Consider the following 24397-nt stretch of genomic DNA (forward strand, 5'->3'; position numbering starts at 1 on the left):
GTCATAACTAAGCTTGTAACATGCATATAATCATAACTAAGCTTCTAACATACATATAGTCGTAACTAAGCTTGTAACATGCATATAGCAATAACTAAGCTTGTAACATACATATAGTCATAACTAAGCTTGTAACATGCATATAATCATAACTAAGCTTGTAACCTACATGTACATGTAATCATAAATAAGCTTGTAACATACATATAGTCATAAATAAGCTTGTAACATACATATAATCATAACTAAGCTTATAACCTACATGTACATGTAATCATAAATAAGCTTGTAACATACATATAGTCATAAATAAGCTTGTAACATGCATATAGTCATAACTAAGCTTGTAACATACATATAGCAATAACTAAGCTTGTAACATACATGTAGTCATAACTAAGCTTGTAACATGGATATAGTCATAACTAAGCTTCTAACATACATATAGTGGTAACTAAGCTTGTAACATACATATAGCCATTAATAAGCTTGTAACATAGATATAATCATAACTAAGCTTGTAACATACATATAGTCATAACTAAGCTTGTATTGTATATTTAGTCATAACTAAGCTGGTAACATACATATAGTCATAACTAAGCTTATAACTTACATGTACATGTAATCATAAATAAGCTTGTAACATACATATAGTCATAACTAAGCCTGTAACATACATATAGTCATAACTAAGCTTATAACATACGTATAGTCATAACTAAGCTTGTAACATACATATAGCCATAACTAAGCTTGTAACATGCATATAGTCATAATTAAGCTTCTAACATACATATAGTCGTAACTAAGCTTGTAACATACATATAGCCATAAATAAGCCTGCAACATACATATAGTCATAACTAAGCTTGTAACATATAATCATAACTAAGCTTGTAACATACATATAGTCATAAGTAAGCTTGTAACATACATATTGTCATAACTAAGCTTGTAACATACATATAATCATAAGTAAGCGTGTAACATACATATAATCATAACTAAGCTAGTAACACACATATAGCCATAAAGAAACTTGTAACATTAATATAATCATAACTAAGCTTATAACATACATACATGTATAGTCATAACTAAGCTTGTAACATGCATATAGTCATAAGTAAGTTTGTAACATACATATACTCAAAACTAAGCTTGTAACATATAGTCATGAGTAAGCTTGTAACATACATATAGTCGTAACTAAGCTTGTAACATACATATTGTCATAACTAAGCTTGTAACATACATATAATCATAACTAAACTTCTAACATACATATAGTCATAACTAAGCTTGTAACATGCATATAGTCATAACTAAGTTTGTAACATACATATAGTAATAACTAAGCTTGTAACATATAGTCATAAGTAACTTTGTAACATTCATATAGACATAACGAAGCTTGCAACATACATAGAGTCACAACTAAGCTTGTAACATACATATAGTCATAAATATGCTTGTAACATACATACAATCATAACTAAGCTTGTAACATACATATAGTCACAACTAAGCTTGCAACATACATATAGTCATAACTAAGCTTGTAACATACATATAGTCATAACAAAGTTTGTAACATGCATATAGTCATAACTAAGCTTGTAACATATAGTCATAAAAAAGCTTGTAACGTACACATATAGTCATAATGAACCACAGGAAAAAGGGACATTTATGACACTTTTTGATATATTTTAGTCAATTTAGTGATATATTTTTATGTTTTAAAAATTATTTAAAACATTGTTTCATTTATGGATAATAGTGTATTGTATGACTGAGATATAAATTTAAATAAACACACGCAGTGCATTTGACAAGAAATACTGATGAAATAGCTTAAGAAAGAAGTGCTTTATACTAATTTTACTCGTCGAGTACTTTTAAGTCGGTAATGTAAGCTGAGGAGTGGTAGACAATCACTTTTATTTTGCTACCAGTACTAATTTTTGAGTTGTAATAAATTTAGTACAACTATCTGTTAAACTTGAACTATTTTGCAAGTGGTGTCAATGGAAATCCCAGCATCAAGTCACAAGCTCAAAAGTTCCAAAAGAAACAATTTCTCAAGTTTTATGACGATATATTTAAACCAAATATGTATTAGCACAAGCAGCCAATGCCAATGATAAAATTGGAGCTGATCGAAGAAATGTCAGAGGGTAAACTAGAAACAGTGAATAAAGCAAGAATGGCAGATACAGCGCGGAAGGAAGCAACTAGAATGAGTCAAATAAAGGAATCTGCAGCAGGTAGCTAGCTAGAAAAGAACCAGCACATTCGACAATTGTGAGTCAATTCACCCAAAGAAGTGGTGAGAAGACATCAAGTCGTGAAAAAAGATAACTTATACACCTCTTCAGCTATTAACAGGGCTGTCACTATAGGTCCAACAAACACCAGCGTTCTTAATTATTTCATCATGCATGAAATCATGGGTTAAAAATCAGTACTGTCAACTTAAAAAATCGTTATGTCAAGGTCTCTGCTTGTGAAGGCAGTTAGTACTAAGTTAGAGACTGAGCTCCTCTCCACATATTCACATGTAACATGCATGAGTGTTACATGCCTAAGTTTATGAGATGGTCTCTGCAGTCCATTTCTTATGCAATCAACTTCTCAACCCTTACCTGCTACAACCTGCAGACTAGTTGCTAACTGGACTCCTCATTTTATGCCATTGGTCTGGACTCTACTGGAATATATGAAAAGTTGTTTTGCTAAAACCAAAGCCATCAATGGTGCGCTGGTGTAAATCATGCAAGCTATGCCCAAAATTGCAGGTAGTACTCAGGTGCCATTGTTATGTGTACTCCAAAATTTACTGAACCCTTACATTCAGCACTCAAGAAGAATGACAATAATTGTCACTACAAATGTTAAAAAAACCATAAATACAGTTAGATTGATTTTTGTGCGACATGAAAAGGTTTGAACAGTTGATATGTTCTTGTTTGTTACTTACTGTCTAACCATTAACCTTCCAAAAATTGTCAGAGTTTTAATGTTTATGCAAAGTTTGACAGTTATATTTATGTCCAAGTTCTGCTGAAGTGTTCAAAGAGAAAACATAAGTTTCAACTTTATAGATATCCTTGCTCTTAAATATAAAATTTTTATTCCAACTCCTGGTACCCTTCCGTACTGCAAAATCTTTTGTAAAACTCAAGCTTCAGCGGTGTTTCATGTGACATCGAGTAACACGGGTGGATTTTGAAAATCTCTCCCTGATATTTCGTATTGACCTTCCGTAAATGCCAAAAAGGAACAAAAGTATGATGACCGGATTACATCTTTATGCTGTCTCAAAAGGAACAAAGACTGAAATATTTAAGAAATGGCTTGTCTGCGCACTCCATGTGAACAAGGTGAACAACGCAATATATAAGGGTTTTGACACTGTAGAAGATGGGCAGAAATGTTAAGCCACTACAGGAACATCAATAATTAATAGTAGCAGGAAATCATAACATTGACCTTTACCGCTTGAGCAACTAAAAATGTGGAAAGAGATCTCATAGATCTACTCTTTTTAACTCAGATGTTTTCTAATGTTACTCGTGTTTTTGATACTTGGGCTATACCCTTAGAGATCAGGCTTACACAAACAGTGTCCAGCATTACCACAATCAGAAAGTTTATTTTGTATCCATGGTTGACCAGTATTTAATCTTCGTAACAAGAAAATTGAGAGTCTTACCCCGAAATAAAAGCTCTAGCTCACAAGTGTCATATCTGGATTATTAATCCTTTACTGTGAAAACATTAGTTATGCATTTTCAGGTGTGTATTGGAACAGCCTTTGTTCACACAAAGACGCCAATGTCATGTTTGAGAACTTTGACTTACCATAGCCTAATCTCAAAGATGATTTGCAAACGAACATGGCATGTGAAAAGTGCATTAGTACCTCCATGGGTGGATAAAAGTACAACCATGTATACAAAGAATAGAAGTCGCTTTAAAGAATAGAGAAAGCATAATATTATTATGCTTTATTATTCATCTTGAGGTGTTGACTGATGTTCTAAAAAAAGAATCAAGGAGATTGACCAACCAGAAGCTGAGATATAGCCAGCCAAACACAGGTCTACCAAAAAACAAAAGAGTTTTGGTAATCATCAATATATGACGTATGAAATCGACTTGTGTGTCATTGGTCAATTAAGCCAACTAATGCGCTCTCCTATAACAATCACGGCGTTTTAATTGGTTTAATCCCTGGAAGTATAGAACAATCAAATAGGGCCTAACAATCATCGCTCCTAGAATTCCGAACCAGTCCCTCTGACGTGTAGATTAGTTTTAGCATAAAATAATTACACGCATCTATTATTTCGCAACATTTCGCTATCTTGCTAGTTCAGCTCAGTTTTGTTGTTCTCCTACTTAGCTTCCCTATTCAGACTCATTTTTAGCGTTGTTCAGATTTTTTAACTATAGCTAATAAATAGAATCAATTAAATCAATCATCAATCTCGGTTATCATTTGGAATTTTCTACAAATTATATTAGTTACATCATTTATTCTATACGCAGTTATATTATTATTTTGTATAATATGCATTATGAATATTATATAAATCATAAAAAATAATCATAGATAAGATAATAGATCAATAGAAAAATCAAAGCAAAAGTTATCGTTTTCTTTTCTTATAGCAAGAGCAGCACGGTCAAGTTAGTCTTTTTAAGATTATGGCTGTAGTGAACTTCCAGTCTGTTAATAGTGACGATAATCATGAAAATCAACTGAATGCTGCAGTAGATACACAGTAGAAAAATGATGAAGGAACAAAAAGTCCCATTCCTATTTCGTATTCTAAACAAACTGCAATCGCGGATATCGCATATAGACTATACACGCGCCGTTCGTTGAACAGATGATCTTCGGAGCATATTCGTGGAGATCGAGTTAAAATTTGAAGCACAATAGTCAAAATCTGCTCTTCTGCTTTAAAAAATCATGGTGAGGGGTTGTGGGCAAATGCCTTTACCACACAATGTTTGGATGATTTTCCTGAGAAACCAGAGCTAGTATGTAAATTATTTACTATCGCGAGAAGCGTTTCACATCTCGTAGCCAAAACAATCATTATAAGTAACGGCGGTAAGGGTGCGCAACTCCGGCACATGACCATTAAGTCGATTTTATACGTCATAGTTTTCGGGATTTTCGAAGGGTTTTCCTCTGATTCTTTATTAGGTAGACCTGTGTTTGGCTGTCTATATCTCAGCTTCAAGGGGGTCAATCTCCTTGATTCTTTTTTTAGAACATCAGTCAACACCTCAAGATAACTAATAAAGCATAATAATATTATGCTTTCTCTATTCTTTAAGCGTGAAGGAGACTAGAGATGCAGAATATTTGAACTGTCACTTTACATCAGTTGCATCAAAACTGTACTCACCGTCTCCTAACAAAAGTTACGATAGACTTACAACTAACACAGACTTCATGCTAGAAAGGTTTTTTAAGTTCACACCTAAAATATGTTTCAAGTATCATCACTCCATTTTTAAGAGAAAAGCTACGGGCTCAGATGACATGTCTATAAAAATGTTTTTCAAAGTTTTTTAAGTTCATACCTGAGTTATGTTTCAAATAAATTTACTTCGTTTTTAATAGAAAAGCCATTGGCCCAGATGAGATGTCTGTAAGAATGTTGAAAGCTACTTTCCCTTACATTAGCCATATTATTACAGACATGTTCAACTGAATCTTAATAGATGGGACATTTCCAGACTGTTGGAAACTAGCAAGGGCTTTACCTATAATTAAATCAGGAAACTGAAATTCTAACCACTGCTGTCTTATATCTATATTTCTTATTAAATCGAAAGTATTTAAGAAAATCAAAGCAAATGTTTCCGAGATTATCTGCTAGACTCTAAGCAACTTACTTGCCTAGAGTTCGGTTTCAGGTGAGGTTATACGTGCATCGATTCAGTTGAACATGTCTGTAATAATATGGCTAATGTAAGGGTAAGTAGCTTTCAACATTCTTATAGACATGTCATCTGAGCCCGTAGCTTTGCTGTTAAAAATGGAGTGATGATACTTGGAACATATTTCAGGTGTGAATTTAGAAAACCTTTCTAGCATGAAGTCTGTATTAGTTGTAAGCCTTTCGTAACTCCTGTTAGGAGACGGTGGGTACAGTTTTGATGCAACTGATGTAAAGCGACAGTTCAAATCTTCTGCATCTCCAGCCTCCTTCACACTTTAGGCGACTTCTATCCTTTATATAAATGGTTGTACTTCTTTATCCACTCATAGGGGTAGTATTTCCTTTTTCACATACCATGTACATTTGCAAACCATCTTCGAATCTAGGCTATGGTAAGTCAAAGTTCTCAAACATGGCATTGGCAGGCACCATTGTGTGAAAAAGGTTGTTCCAAGACACACCTAAAAATTCTTAGCTAATGTTTTCCGCCATGAAGGATTAATAGGTCAGATATGACACTTGTATGCTAGAGCTTTTATTTCGGGGTAAGACTCTCACTTTTCTTGTTATGGAGATTAAATACTGGTCAACCATGGATACAAAATAAACTTTCTGAAAACCCACTAAACTACTCAGCTGTATCATAAGTGATTATCCTACATGGTCTAAGCATATTGATCATATCTACAGCAAGCTTTCATCAAACATGTTTTTTTCAAGGCACTTCAGTTATTTTGTAAACAGAAAGACAGCACTGTTGATTTGCTTTAAGTTTGTACATTGTCATCTTATCAATGGTGTCGATATATATATCAATGCCATTGATAAGAAATATATATATATATATATATATATATATATATATATATATATATATATATATATATATATATATATATATATATATATATGTGTGTATATATATATAGGTATATGAATATATATACATAAAAAATATTCTTTGTAAAAAAATCTATCTATATTAAGAATTGTGTACTATCGATTACGTATTCCAGCTCACCGCACTTCCACCCATCACATCACAAAGTCTTTAAAGATTTTGCCTTATCCCAAATTTGCTCCATTTTGCTTTTGTGTTACAAGTTTTAAAATCCTGCATTAACTCTAGCCAGAAAATTTACATTAACCCTTCATCACATATGACAAACATCGTTTTCTATTTGTGACACCAACATACTACATCCGCCATCGTGTGTTTCAGTTTATGAACATTCTGTTATTGCACCCTTCATATCACTATTCGACTCCTCCTCAATACTATTAGATTACCAATTTTTAAATCCCTTCTGTTTATATCGCTCAATAATACCTTATTTCTGTCATTTTATTTTTTTGGCCTTTCATCAGCTTCATCTTTACCTAACATTGTTTTCTATTTGTGACACCAAAATACTACATCCGCCATCGTGTGTTTCAGTTTATGAACTTTTTGTTACTTCATCCCACGACCAAACACGAGCGACGCGATTGTTTGGGCGATTTATTATAAATGCATATGTGCACACAACTCCTGAAGAATTATCCGTTAAGGGCTGTTACCAAACCTTTGTACCGAAATCTCAACAACAAATTTGACCATTTTTGTGTAGAGTCGTTTAAGTATAATAATGATACAAAACACATATAAACATATGTAAATATGTTACCAAGTCTTTGAAAAGTTTCCGTAATACCCTAAAACTAACCCATTTGATCGGATTATACATAAATAGAGAGATTAATTTGGCCTAAAATCGAAATAAAAACTTGCCAAGCGTATTTTAATCAAAATTAAGACCGGCAAACAAAACGCCGATGAGGCCGTGAGACAGAGAGTAGAACCATTAAGTCGTACACATTTCACCAGTCAATGGCATTGTCCAATTACCCAAGGTTTATGTAATTAACGTAGAAGTACTGATAAGTAATCGTTTCTTTTTTGCCGATTCTACCAGACTCTGACATTTTGGACACTTATAATGAGTACTGTGGTATTCCAACTGATGTCCAAAGCAGTGAAAGTAAAGGAAATGACGATTATATTTTTCTAACAATTCTTATAAGAATATTACAGTATTTAATTGTAAGAATATAATTATTCGATTTTATGAGATTATTATAATATTTAGTTATAAGAATAATTATTCAAATTTACAAGATTGAAGTATATAGTGACAATGCAAAATGTTTCTGTTATTATTTTTAGTTGTCCTATTGCACTGTAGTGCCATTTGACTACTAATGTTGCATTTCTCAACCGGCAGTACCCATTCTTTTTCCATTATCACTTTGGTCGTGGGCTGTATGACAGGGGAATTTCTAGTATAACTATCTGATTCCTCCGCAATACTATTAGAGTCCCAACCTTCAAAAGATGTTTGCTCAATTTACCTAATATTTTTTTATTCCTGTCGGTTAATTTTTTTTATTTTGGCATGTAATAATAAACATAATTTGGTTGATGATAACCTATGCCAATGAAAAGCTGTACATACAAACATAACTCAGCTTATACATTAATTGAGATTATTAGGGTTTTGTACCCAGTTTGACAGTAAAAATGATGTGATTTTGATCAAGTATTGTGTAGAGAAGATGGTGAATTTTTTTGACTTCACGTCGATAAAAATACTACGATGCCTCTCTCTAACTATTCATGATTTGTTTTTTATTAAGTTACAATAATTGTGTGGCATTGCGCTCAAGGTTGCAAAAATTTGAAATGAGATCAACTTGGTATCTGCATAAAATAGAAGCGTTGTAGCTAACAGTTGGTTGCACAACGTTCTTTTGCAAAACTAAAGAGTAAGAAAGCTCACCTAATTCACACGCAACTCTTTTGTGGATGGCTATAAAAATGCCGTGCTTGAGTTTTCTGTTTCAACAAACAAACTTCATCACTTCTAATTATTTCATTACGCACAAAATCTTTAACTAAAAAATCAGTATTTTGGCTCTAAACAACTAGTATCAAGGTATCCTAACCAAAAGGGAGTTACTACTAAGCTATAGTCTATGCTCCTGTTCAACCTATCATGTTTAACTTTTTTTCCTCCTTATGCAAGCAACTTCTCCACTTTTTTCTTCTACAAGCTGTGGACTATTTGCTAAATAGACCCGCCCTTTCCATATCATAAATCAGGAATCTACTTAAGTTTATAAAAGGCACTTGTATAGTATAACACAAAAAGACAGGAACCATCATTGGAGTACTGGTACCCAATACCCTAGGGCCTACTTAATTACGTTTGTTACCTAGACAACTCAGTGGTGCACCAAACACTAGACCTTGAGTAACCCACAAACTTATTAATGTGGTGCCCTGCTTGAATAACAAGAGTTGTTCTTACAGTTAGTAGTAATCCTGTTCATACAATAAACATGAAAAGCTGTGGGTTACAGCTTTTAAACTGATTTAAACATAAATATAAAAAGCTAAGAAGCTTTTGTTACACTGCTATATTCATTTTCTGAAACTCACTGTAAAACCATAAAAACTTTTAACTTTCTTAAAATTTTCCCACGACCAAACGAGCGGAGCGAAGTGTGGGAGTGTTTATGATAAATGCATGTGCACACAACTTACGAAAATTATTCATCAACAATGAGACGAACCCTCGTCAAGAAATTTCATCAACAAATTTAAGCATCGTTATGTAAAGTCGTTAAAGTATAATAACGATACAAAACACATTTAAACCTATTTAAATATGTTACCAAGTCTTTGTAAACCGTCGGTATTATCTTAAAACTTACCCATCTGATCGGATTATACACAAATAGACAGATTAATTTCCACGAAAATCGCCACAAAACACTTGAAAAGCTTGGTTTAATAAAAGTTAAGACCGAAAATTGAAACGCCGAGGGACAGATAATAGAACGATGAAGTCTTGGGCATTCACAAATAAATAACGTGCACTTTTCACCAGTCTATAGCATTGTCGAATTGCCGAAGGTTTTGGCAGTTAACATAGGAGTACAGAAATCGTTTCATTTTTGCCGATTTCAATTTTTTCATTTTCATTTGCCGACACATTTGAATACTTTCCCATTCTAACTGATGTCCAACGCAGTATAATATAAGTATATGTATATATAAGTAAAGCAAATGACGATGATATTTTTTAACGTTTCTTATGAGATTATTACAATAATTAATTATAAGTTTGGATGACTACAGAACAATGACTACGTTTCAAGTAATCGTTTCTTTTTTGCCGATTCTACCAGACTCTGACATTTTGGACACTTATAATGAGTACTGTGGTATTCCAACTGATGTCCAAAGCAGTGAAAGTAAAGGAAATGACGATTATATTTTTCTAACAATTCTTATAAGAATATTACAGTATTTAATTGTAAGAATAATTATTCGATTTTATGAGATTATTATAATATTTAGTTATAAGAATAATCATTCTAATTTACAAGATTGAGGTATATAGTGACAATGCAATATGTTTCTGTTATTATTTTTAGTTATCCTATTGCACTGTAGTGCCATTTGACTGCTAATGTTGCATTTCTCAACCGGCAGTACCCATTCTTTTTCCATTATCTCTTTGGTCATGGGCTGTATGACAGGGGAATTTCTAGTATAACTATCTGATTCCTCCGCAATACTATTAGATTCCCAACTTTCAAAACATGTTTGCTCAATTTACCTAATATTTTATTTCTGTCTGTTAATTTTTTTTATTTTGGCATGTAATAATAAACATAATTTGGTTGATGATAACCTATGCCAATGAAAAGCTGTACATACAAACATAACTCAGCTTATACATTAATTGAGATTATTAGGGTTTTGTACCCAGTTTGACAGTAAAAATGATGTGATTTTGATCAAGTATTGTGTAGAGAAGATGTTGAATTTTTTTGACTTCACGTCGATAAAAATACTACGATGCCTCTCTCTAACTATTCATGATTTGTCTTTTATTAAGTTACAATAATTGTGTGGCATGGCGCTCGAGGTTGCAAAAATTTGAAATGAGATCAACTTTGTATCTGCATAAAATAGAAGTGTTGTAGCTAACAGTTGGATGCACAACGTTCTTTTGCAAAACTAAAGAGTAAGAAAGCTCACCTAATTCACACGCAACTCTTTTGTGGATGGCTATAAAAATGCCGTGCTTGAGTTTTCTATGTTTCAACAAACAAACTTCATCACTTCTAATTATTTCATTACGCACAAAATCTTTAACTAAAAAATCATTATTTTGGCTCTAAACAACTAGTATCAAAGTATCCTCACCAAAAGGGAGTTACTACTAAGCTATAGTCTATACTCCTGTTGATACAGTCATGTGTAACTTTTTTGTTTCCTTACGCAAGCAACTTCTCTACTTTTTTCTTCTACAAGCTGTGGACTATTTGCTAAATAGACCCGCCCTTTCCATATCATAAATCAGGAATCTACTTAAGTTTATAAAAGGAACTTGTATACTATAACACAAAAAGACAGGAACCATCATTGGAGAACTGGTACCCAATACCCCAGGGCCTACTTAATTACGTTTGTTAGCTAGACAACTCAGTGGTGCACCAAACACTAGACCTTGAGTAACCCACAAACTTATTAATGTGGTGCCCTGCTTGAATAACAAGAGTTGTTCTTACAGTTAGTAGTAATCCTGTTCATACAATAAATATGAAAATCTGTGGGTTACAGCTTTTAAACTGATTTAAACATGAATATAAAAAGCTAAGAAGCTTTTGTAGCACTGCTATATTCATTTTCTGAAACTCACTGTAAAACCATAAAAACTTTTACCTTTCTTAAAATTTTTAAGATTTCATACACAGTTTGATAGGGACATTTATGCCTAGGTGTTGTTTAAATATTCAAAATGGACTAATAATTTTTGATCATATAAATAGGTGTACTCTTAGTTATCTGTTCTTGGTGTTCAGTATTCCTGAGTATTTGCATACTCAGCTCTCAAGTTTATTGAAATGTTTAAAGATTTGTACCTAGTTTGAAGGTGAAAAGTATGTAAAGTGTTGATAATGTACTTTACTAGTTGAATTTCCTGTGTGGCACGAGTAATAAAAAAGTTTCTACACAGAAGTTTAACTTTTAATCCGCGTATACAGCATTTACCACTCTAACTTTTAACTGAAGTTGTTTGTTTATTTCTGCAAACTGTGTAAAATTTCTTTGTACTGTGTTTATTTTTCTGTACTGTGTTCATTTCTATGCACTGTGTTTATTTCTGTGTAATTCATATTCTACTAGCTGCAGTGACTATTACAGCTCTAAACTGATAACAATAGTTTTGTAGGCCAAGTGAGTTTAAGAATTTTATTAACGCATGAGCACGCATTTTTTCTGGTAAAGCTTCATGCATAAAGCTAGCTGAACTGTTAAGCGTGAAACCATGAAAGATTGGTATGTGTCATAAGTATGTTCAAAATTTATTTCACTGTATAGTCAATTGAACAGCATAGTGTATTGGATAAATGCCAGTTGGCCGAACTGAAGGTTCAGAGTTCAAATCTAGTGTAAAGTAGACTTTTAATTTCTAAAACTTTATCGCTATTATTGCACACAAACAGATGATACAAACAAACACTGAAATTTATGTATATAGACAGAGGAAGTTTAACTTTGAACATGTTAAAATTTATATGCAAATAAAATAGGAGCTTTTTAGTTCAATGCTGATTGCATTGCACTCTCATATAAACTAAAGAGTAGCATCACCCACCTCATCCACAGGCAACTGTCTGGTGGATGGCTACAAAAGAGTTTGCTTCTCTCATAACACTCTGAATCGTACTTTAACTCTGGTCACTCTCAAGCATTCTCCATAAAAACGTAGAAGAAAAATGGTTTGAAAGCGACATCACTCAAAATCTACTACTACATATTTCATAATAGGCAGGGGTTAGAAACACTTGCTAGTGTTTTGTTTGTTCATTTATTTTTATATTGATTCATTTAGTTTTTGTTTGATACATAGAAATTACTATCACATCGATGCGCAGTAAATACACATGAGCTGATAGCGCGTGAGCTGATAGCGTGTGAACTTATCTCGTGTAAACTATTTGTGCATGAGCTTAACGCGCATAAACCGATGGTGCGTGAGCTGATCGCTCGTGAGTTGATCGTGCTGGAGCTGATCGCGCATGAGCTAATCGCGCACGAGTTAATCGTGGGTGAGTTAATCGCGCATGAGTTAATCAGGCGTGAGCTAATCGCGTGAACTAATTGTGCGCTAGTTAATCACAGGCAAATTAATCGCGGACGAGTTAATCGCGCGTCAGTTAATCGCGCGTGAGTTAATCGTGGATGAGTTAATCGTGGACGAGTTAATCGCGGACGAGTTAATCGCGGACGAGTTAATCGCGCGTGAATTAATCGCGCGTGAATTAATTGTGTGTGAGTTAATTGCGCGTTAGTTAATTGCGTCTGTGCTGATCGCACGTGAGCTGATCGCGCATGAGCTGATCGCGCGTCAGCTGATCGCGTGTAAACTGATCGCGCGTGATGATGCTTTCTTCTTATACTATAATACTTGCACTCTATTGTCTAATAATACCAATGCTGATCTTATGTTGGCTGATGATGCTGTGCATCAGAGAATACTTTTAATAACACTTTCTTAATTTGATCAGCTTAGCAAAAATTACAAGCAGGAATAATGCTCATTTCACTAACAGAATTAGCCAATGAGATGCAAGCAACGCAATAGTTCGCTGAACAAACACTGATTTTCAGGACTTAATACAGATATCATCAGAATAGTATGCTGAACACATCTGAACTCTCACAGAATAAATATAGTACAGTAAATATGATAGTATGAATCCTCACTACTCTGCTTTATTTAGCCGAGTTGAAGTACTCGAGTAACAAGTTGTCATCCGTAAAGTGATACCTAAAGAAACTCTAGCTAAAATTGATGCAACAGAAAAGAACATTGTAAGAGGAAAGCTTCAACATGCCTTGAATTCACCTGTAAATAATGCTGAATGAACTATGAATATATATTAGGCCAGTTCATTCTGTTTCCATGATTCTATACAGTGATGTCTGGAAAGCAGCCAGCCAGCAACTCCTCTAGAAGTGACAGTCAGCTATCAAAATTTGCTAAATTCAGAAGGAATTTGTCTAAACTACTTCCGCAGAGGACCCGCAAAGTGAGTGCTTATCTATGGGTGATGGGTTCCTAATTAATAATATTTTTAGAAGCTTTTAAGAACAGAAAAAAGTAATTGGTTTGGTTTATTGAGGATTCAGATTTTTGTTATTTGTCTATTTGTTGTTTTTATTACTTGTTATTTGTCAGGTCATTGATAGAGAGATTACTATGTTAGTCATACGGCCTTCCTAGGCTGCATATAGAATATAACTCCAAGTTAATGTATACGTATAAGACTGAACAGATACATGCGATGTACCACATTCTATGATAGCTATTTTCTTTGAAGTTTTGTTACTTGGACTTGTCTAAGGTTTGTGCAGGGAATGTTATAGAACCTTAAATAGGGCAACCGATTTGATTGGTTACTGTTCTGTAACAACTCAGGTTAGTAGATGATTGGTTACTGTTCTGTAACAACTCTGTTTGATAGATGATTGGTTACTGTTCTGTGACAGCTCTGGTTAATAGATGATTGGTTACTGTTCTGTAACAACTCAAACTAATAGATGATTGGTTACTGTTCTGTGACAGCTCTAGTTAATAGATGATTGGTTACTATTCTGTTACAACTCTGGTTAATAGATGAATAGTTACTGTTCTGTGACAACTCTGGTTAATAGATGATTAATTACTGTTCTGTGACAACTCTAGTTAATAGATGATTAATTACTGTTCTGTGACAACTCTGGTTAGTAGATGATTGGTTACTGTTCTATGACAACTCTGGTTAATAGATGATTGGTTACTGTTCTGTAACAACTCTGTTTGATAGATGATTAATTACTGTTCTGTGACAGCTCTGGTTAATAGATGATTGGTTACTATTCTGTTACAACTCTGGTTAATAGATGAATAGTTACTGTTCTGTGACAACTCTAGTTAATAGATGATTGGTTACTATTCTGTTACAACTCTGGTTAATAGATGAATAGTTACTGTTCTGTGACAACTCTGGTTAATAGATGATTGATCACTGTTCTGTTACAACTCTGGTTAATAGATGATTAGTTACTGTTCTGTGACAACTGTGGTTAATAGATGATTGGTTACTGTTCTGTGACAACTCTGGTTAATAGATGATTAATTACTGTTCTGTGACAACTCTGGTTAATAGATGATTGGTTACTGCTCTGTGACAACTCGGGTTAATAGATGAATAGTTACTGTCCTGTGACAACTCTGGTTTATAGATGATTGGTTACTGTTCTGTGACAACTCTGGTTAATAGATGATTAGTTACTGTTCTGTGACAACTGTGGTTAATAGATGATTGGTTACTGTTCTGTGACAACTCTGGTTAATAGAGGATTAATTACTGTTCTGTGACAACTCTGGTTAATAGATGATTGGTTACTGCTCTGTGACAACTCTGGTTAATAGATGAATAGTTACTGTCCTGTGACAACGCTGGTTAATAGATGATTGGTTACTGTTCTGTGACAACTCTGGTTAATAGATGATTATTTACTGTTCTGTAACCACTCTGGTTAAAGAAGTGGTTGCGTCAAATTTGAGTTGATTTTTAAAAAAAATATTTTTCTTTGTCTGTCAGTTGATATGTTGTTTTTTGTGTTAGGCGATCTCATTGTCAAGATATTTGAAAATTAAAATCGAAAAAATTCGATCGCTGTAAAAACGCTCGAGCTAAAAAGCATGCCCAGACTTGCCCAAAATGATATAACGCGTGATACAACCTGTCTATCTCTCGTATTTACATCGGCTATTGCGATGAAAGTCTAGTCCTACGCGGCTCTATTGGCAAATAATTTATCTTGTGTTTGCTCGTGTTGGCTAGAATAAATTTTTAAATCCAGCTACAGATACATTATTACCAATGTCTTAAAGGCCTCAAGCAAGGAAAATTAAAAACTTATCATATTAGCTTCTTCTAAATATTGTGTAAACGTTTTAGTACCGACTACCAATTCTACCGGTCTACAGTAATTCTGTCAAGTAAACTATGTAGAATAAGTTCTTTGTATCGGCACAGTTCCGTCAATACCCACACTAATGATATACAGCTCCCAAAAGGCCCGCCCACATTATGCCCGCTGCCTATCCTGGGGATGGGGCTGTATATCATTGCCCACACCAAAAACTAGTATCTTCCTACAGTAAGTAAAGTAAGCAAGCTGCGTCTTTGAAAAGAATATGTGGCGAAACAAACTACATCCCTAAAAGTCATGTACATTGTACAGTCGACTGTCAACGTTCTCGAGTCATTATTGGTATCAATTTGTAGAAAAAAATTCACTGGTCACATTTGATCTGTTGATTCAAGTACTAAACAAATGTTCGAGCTATGCAAAAGGGCCAGTCCATGCAGCTCTGATTGCATTCCATAAATCCATCTATCAAAAAATATTTCAGCACAGGTGTCAACAGGGCTATGATATATCCAATGTTTTGCAAATCATGTTTTGCATTATCTTCAACAATATTATTTTATTATATAATTTTTACGAGCAAAGAACTTTTCATCTCGGCATAAAGATTTTATTTAAAAATATCTATCCATAATCCAAGTCATGGCCACTCACATGGTTTCAACTCATACAATAAGACAAATTCATCTACTGCAGCAAACTCAAGCAAAACATGGTTTATGCAGCACACATTTAAGTCTCTCTTTCCATTTATGGCAGTTATGGCAGTTTCCACACTGGCAAAGCTGGTTAGGTTGGTGGAACCACATAAACATCCTGTAATCAATAAAACAAATGCAATAAATATATGTCATCCATAGATATGTCATTCTAACACGTATATCTACTGAAAGCTTTCAAATTGGGATTCAGATAGATTGCGAGTGTAATTTTAAAAATGAATAAATGTTTAACAAAAGCATAAGTACGCCAAGCCAACGATTCGAAGCTTTGATTTTAGAATTTAAAGATTTGCATTGATCGATCGATTTTCTTCACTTTCTACAAGTGACAAGTGAAAATCTAAAGTCAAATCATAAATCTAAATTACTAGATAAAACTGCCAAAGAAAATTTGAAGCAAATATAGCTAGTTGAAATGATAAAAAATTATAAAACGATGATTGGTGATAGCAAAAAGTTATAATTTTATTAATTGGTACATGTATTAATGAGTACTAAAAATATTACTTTTAGTATACTCATTAATCTAAGCCATTGTACTGCTAGATGCTATGGATTAAAAAGAAGCCGCCAAGAACTCACTGTACATACCTATATCACAAGCGCAGGAAATTACATTATAACCTCAAACAGGGAAATATAATCTGAATGTCAACTCAATAGTATATCTATAGGAGACTCAAAGTAAAAGATAAATTTACCTCCATTCTCCTATCTTCCTCCGTAGCACTTTAACCACCTGATTCCGAGAAAACTTGGAGTCACCTTCGCAGTAACTTCACAGCAATTTTTGCAATTCTGTTGTTCCTCAATAAAATGTGTCGATCTAGTAATTCATTAAAGTAACGATGTTAATTAATTTAGTAAATATCGATGTCCATGCAATTTAATAATAGAGTAAAATCCCTAAATTTGAGATCACAGACAACGCGTTTTACGTGTGATAACATTTATTACGACCTATATAAAAATTGTGTGCTGATGATTGGCTAATGAAGCGACCTTATATTTATCGCTCATGGACTCTTTTCAGATGTATCACTAGTTCCGTCACGAATGAAGCACCCGCTGGAATGTGGGCTTTTTAAAAGATGGCCTCATTCAAACGCATATATCTCTGGACAGGATTGGTCTACAAAGATAAAATGACATCAAATTGTATCTGATGTTTTAGCCCTTTGTTGGTCTTAATTTCATTAAATTGACCTTTTTGACGCAACCACATCTTTAATGTCAGTAACAAAATATTTAGATAATTGGTTTCTGTTCTGTGACTACTCTGGTTAATAGATGATTGGTTACTGTTCTGTGACAACTCTGTTTAATAGATGATTGGTCACTGTTCTGTGACGACTCTGGTTAATAGATGATTGGTCACTGTTCTGTAATGACTCTGGTTAATAGATGATTGGTCACTGTTCTGTGATGACTCTGGTTAATGTCAGCAACAGAATATTTAGAACCATCTTATGGTTATTTACTGACTGATTACTTATCGATGACTGCTGCCTTGCAGCAGTCATTCAGCAGGTGAACAAATTTAAAGATTGCAGGCATTATTTGACATATAGCGAGTGTGACAGTTTATAAGTCTTCAAGCCTATTCTGAACTACATGAGTACATCTCTTTAGAATATTGCGGAAGGAAAACCTTTTAGGGTAGCTAAACTCTACCAATGAGTTATGCTGAAGGACTATGATCATGTTTCAGACTGGGTCTACTCATGCGGCAAGTTCCAGAGAGACATGTGGAGAGCAACAGTCCACTGTCAGTTTGTCTGAGGATGCTGCACAGTTATTGACTGTTGATTCTACAAGTGAAGCTACCAACCCTTTTCAGGTACAGATGAATAAAGTGCTATTGTGTTAATATCATAATCCCTATTATAGCCTTTTTAGGTTTTCTAGTTTTACTAGTAAAAGATCCTGCTCTCAGTTTATTCTCAAAGAGTATACTTGTGACTATAAAGAGTAACATAAATTTATTTTGTTTTATGAGCACAAAACATTTATGTTTGTTTTCTAAGGAATCTATTTGCTAGTATGATAAAACATTTCCATATTTTTCAAACAAAGTATATTTTGACAACATCATTGTGCATTTTGTACAACTTGACTAGCAATAGTTTTTTTACAAAACCTTTATCCTTAACCCTTTGAACCCTAATGGCCGGTATTCCGGCATTCCCATGGCTTTGTTTACAAAAACAGTTTCTAGACAACATCGTAAACCAATTGAATAAATTTTTGCACAGGATGTCAGACGAAAAATTTCACTTCCATCTGCAAGTTTTCAAATATCTTTGTCCACATCCTTCGTTATAATAACAACTCTTTGTTAGGACGATATCACGAAAAAATAAATACGGCCAGAAACACCCGCTATGCTACATGTACATACTTATATTACAGTATAAACTGTCCCTTCAAATTCCTCATCCATAAAAGCAAAGCATACATTAACAAGGTTTAAGGTGAAGACTTACGAGATTAGCTAATTTTTATAATTAACTTTTTAAAATTCATAATTATGTGAAATGAGAACTTCTAGCTAGCACACTCTACGTGTTGCGCGTACAAGCTGGATGTTCCATAATTTAAGCAGGTTTTATTTTCAATTTGATTAGGTTTAAACAGATGACTTACAATAATAGCTAATTTATATGGACACTTTTTTAACTTTCCGGTTTGTGAGAGGGAAGAAATACTTTCTTCTTACAAATTTTCTTCTTTATTCGCAAGATATACGTACATGCCGATTGGTGTAATTCAATGACCACAGGTAGAAAGTTAATGTATGATGTATAAATTGTAATAATACTTCGTATTATAAATATTTGCCATATTGGGTAACCATAACAACATAGTGTGTTGACTAGATAGGAGAAAACATATACGAATTAGGGCCAACAGAAGTGCTGTTGTCTTGCGTTCAAACATCGGCTATTTTTACATCATAATTCATAATTCATTTTTGGTATCAAAATTAACTGGCTGGGGGTCAAATAAATAATATAGCTACTAGCTAAGAGTCCAACTGCTACAAAGTTCAGTACAAGCTTGTAAAAGTACCGCATATAGTCAAGTGAACTCAACAGAACCTACCAACAACTTAACAAGTATATTCCCTTAAAATCAGATAAATAAAGTGGTAAGTAACCTGTATTTTCTTATTTAGCAAAGGTAGGCTACATTTACTTTAGAAAAGAAAATACTAATAGCAATTTCTTCACACAAGTTCTCTAGCTACCTCCGTAAACATGTACTTCAACTCCAGCCTTGTTCCTTGTTTGATATCTTATTTCCCCAGTTCTCATTATCTGTTTTCCTTATGCTATTTCTCATGGATATCTGAACACCAACTACAGTAGTTCTGACGGCTGCTGTGCTAGTGTTTATTATAATAGGAACCAGTTCTTCTATCTGTAAGAAGACACAGTTAGAGGTTGGGATAAAATATCGCTTCCTACAGGATTCGAATTCATAACATTCATCTTACTAGCCGGAGACACTAACTCCTGCACCAATCACATGGTCTCTAGTATTCCAGAATAACTGTGCAAATGCTTATTCCTTGTACTTTATCACCACACCTCATGATCTCTCACAGCACACTAGACTGCTTGGGTACTAGTATAAATATTGAAATGAAGCTGACTACTACTCGATGTGTTACTAGCAATACATTGCGGTATTTAATGTATAATACTAGGGGCACAGTATATACAACAGGCTAATGGACTTATGGTATGTTATTGCGGTCAATTATAATTACCATGCTGGACAAATTCAGTTTGCAGGCCTGCGTTTGATACATTGGGCTTCCAGTGATCATTTCCATTGTTTCTGTCTATGAAAATGATTTTGTGTGTGTTTCTAGCTTTACTGTCTTCATACATGTTAAATAATTACTACACAATGGAGTATCATGATTACAGAAGTTCACATTGAAATATTTGAAAATTCTGTCAGTCAACCTTCAAGTGAGCCTAATATTCATTTCCAAAACAAATCCTACAAAAACAGCATTTAGTATATCAGACTTGCAGCAATTAGGTTGCCCTTGTGTCACTGTCCGTGAATCTGAGCTATATTGGTTTGCTTTTGCAAATGTTTGAAAGTGAGTGCAGTTTTACATTACATGCATTGTCATATGGTTATACATTACATGCACTATCATATGGTTTTACATTACATGCATTATCATAGGGTTTTATATTACATGCATTATCATAGGGTTTTATATTACATGCATTATCATAGGGTTTTATATTACATGCATTATCATATGGTTATACGTTACATGCACTATCATATGGTTATACATTACATGCACTATCATATGGTTATACATTACATGCACTATCATATGGTTACATATGACATGCACTATCATATATGGTTATACATTACATGCACTATCATATGGTTTTATATTACATGCACTATCATATGGTTTTATATTACATGCACTATCATATGGTTATATATTACATGCATTATCATATGGTTATACATTATATGCACTATCACATGGTTATACATTACATGCATTATCAGATGGTTATGCATTACATGCACTATCATAAGGTTTTACATTGCATGCACTATCATATGGCTTTATATTACATGCATTATCATATGGTTATACGTTACATGCACTATCATATGGTTATACATTACATGCACTATCATATGGTTTTACATTACATGCACTATCATATGGTTATTTATTACATGCATTATCATATATGGTTATACATTACATGCACTATCATATGGTTTTATATTACATGCACTATCATATGGTTTTATATTACATGCACTATCATATGGTTATATATTACATGCATTATCATATGGTTATACATTATATGCACTATCACATGGTTATACATTACATGCATTATCAGATGGTTATGCATTACATGCACTATCATAAGGTTTTACATTGCATGCACTATCATATGGCTTTATATTACATGCATTATCATATGGTTTTTATCAAACTTTTGGAATTAATAAAGAAACATCATATGCAACATATTATGACAAACATAACATACAGAACAAACAGTCAATTTCGTATTGTGTCCCATTTCGTATCTCCTTTAGTATTTTTAATGTCTCATGCGATGAAAATAGAAATTTAGAATCATCCACTCTTTGTCAGTTGTGATGGGTGTCAATTCTAAGATGCTGCACAGTATGCTCATTTTAATTTAATTTAAATCAAAGTTTTAAAATTTAAATTAATTAATTTAAATCATTAAAATTAGTTATTACAACCTGGCATCATTACTTTATATTTGTTAAATCACAGTCTAGGAACTCTAATATTTCACCTTCATTTAGCATTGACTGTTATCCTGACCATATTGACTGAATATGGCAGCAGTTGGTCATTGAATAGGTAATCACTTGCTGACAAATGTAACTAAAATGTGAATTATGATGACCTAAACGTTATAGAGCATTACTTTAAATCATCGTAGTGGTTAGCTTTGTTTAATGGGTCGATAGTAAATTTTTGTGGTATATTCCACAAACATTAACATCAATATAACTAAACTTTGGTTTTAGCAACAAAAGCTGGTGAACATTTACAATTGTGAAATGTTTATGAAATGAACATGTCGTAAGTATAATCATATGTTTGCAGGCATATGATGATCCTTTCTATTTTTAGGATGATGATGACGGTGATGATGATGATGATACTTATCGAGGTGAGTTAGATGTAGAGTTGCACTGATTTTGGTATCAGTATCACTGCCGATATGGGTATTAAGTGTCTGAATCGGTATCGGCCGATCTTTTCTTAAAAAATCTGAAACTTCAGATACTTTTTGCAGATCAAATATTTAACAAAAAACAGTATTTTAGCCTGCTACACTAGTAAAATTTACCAGCTGCACGTTCCTTACTCTTACCTAATGAATTTTGATGTTTCATGTTTTGGGCATCATTGTTCAACAAAGTCCACCATTTTATTGTTTTAAGTTGCGACTACATTAGATTTTGGTGAAACTTGATCAGCTGGTAATTCAGAACAATCTTATATAAGAATGTTGACAAACAGTTGGCTGAATTTCAAACTGATCTTCTCTAGCCGATAACAATCAAAAAGAACTTCATCAGCCAATGAATGTACTTTCATTTCGTAAAGAACCACCATCAGGTTTGCTTCTAAGAAGATTAAATAGTGGTAACTTATTTGTGTTGAAGCTTGTCTACTAGACATCAAAAGATTATCAAATCTATTTTATTACTGACGATTACTACTAATACAATATTTTAAACATTGCTGAATACATTTGTAAGTTGTGCTATAACAATTATTATACTAACAAAGATTGCTGAATACAGATATAACAATAAGTTATTGTACGAACAGTTGATTAGAGAGTAGTTCAAATATTATAAACTGTCATACTTGAGACAACCAGGTAAGAAGCATTGGGGTTGTGTTGATATTTTTAAAGATGAGTAAATCTGTAAAGTAAAGATTTATATTTTATTCATAGCAGGGCTTTTTCAATAAACTAGACTGCAGTGGTTCTTAACCAGGGAGGAATCCCCCAAGGGAGAATTTTGGGATTTTAGGGGGGAATTTGACAGTTTGCCAAAGGGGATTTGCGTGGCACCAATTTTTTTATATAAAGGGCAGCGAGAAGTGAATGAATTTCGGTCATTTCAACAAAGCCAAGATCTAAAACTGCGGAAAAGGTAAGGATTGCTACACTACATGCATATATATACCTGCAATATTAATTGTTCAGCTACTGAGTTGGTTTGCATAAACGTATAACATTTTGACAATTTGCTCTGTAGCCTAACATATGTATGACGTTTTGCTCATGTAGATATTGAACGTATTCAAATATTTTGATTGCATATCCTATATTGTAGGTGTTAGAAATGTCAAAGACAAAAAGACGAACATATGATGATTCTTACCTTAACTATGGATTCACTTGTATGATTAAAAGCGGCATCGAAGTACCACAATACTACAACAATACTACACAATAGTACCACAACACTTAAGAAATAAACATGCAGAACACATGGATAAATTAAAGCCGTTCTTTGAAGCTAAAGAGAGAGAACTCAAGCGGGCAAAACTGGATTCTACTGGCAGCTTTCATGTCCAGGCACAGGCCACTACCGAGGTATCCTATGCTCTGTCTTACCATATCGCCAGAGATAAGAAGCCACCTACCATTGGTGAAACATTAGTTAAACCTTGTCTGCTGGAGTGTACTAAGATTATTCTCGGAGTCAGCCGCTCAAAAGATAGCTGATTTATCCTTCTCAGACAGCACAGTGAAATCGAGGATCGATGATATGTCTGCGGAAATAAAGAGGCAAGTAATTGAAAAGATCAAGTCATCTCCCATTTCGCCATTCAACTTGATGAGTCCACTGATGTTGCTAGCATTTCACAGCTGGTGGTGTTTGCACGCTATGTACACAGAGAGACAGTTGAGGAATAATTTCTGTTCTGCAGTCCTCTAACAGAGACCACCACAGCTGCTGATGTTATGAACCTGGTTTCCAACTTCTTCAGCAAAGAACATCTGGACTGGGCAAACTAATTGGAGTTTGCACTGATGGTGCTCCAGCCATGCTTGGCTGTCATGCTGGAATTGCAC

The 24397-nt window shown here is 33.8% G+C and overlaps 1 pseudogene; it reads left to right on the top strand.

The window, feature by feature from the left end:
• Window positions 1-24397, top strand: part of LOC137406874 (monocarboxylate transporter 12-like) — a 444512-nt pseudogene that overhangs the window by 65087 nt on the left and 355028 nt on the right.

Source organism: Watersipora subatra, chromosome 10, assembly GCF_963576615.1.
Source record: "Watersipora subatra chromosome 10, tzWatSuba1.1, whole genome shotgun sequence".
Taxonomy (NCBI): Eukaryota; Metazoa; Bryozoa; class Gymnolaemata; order Cheilostomatida; family Watersiporidae; genus Watersipora; species Watersipora subatra.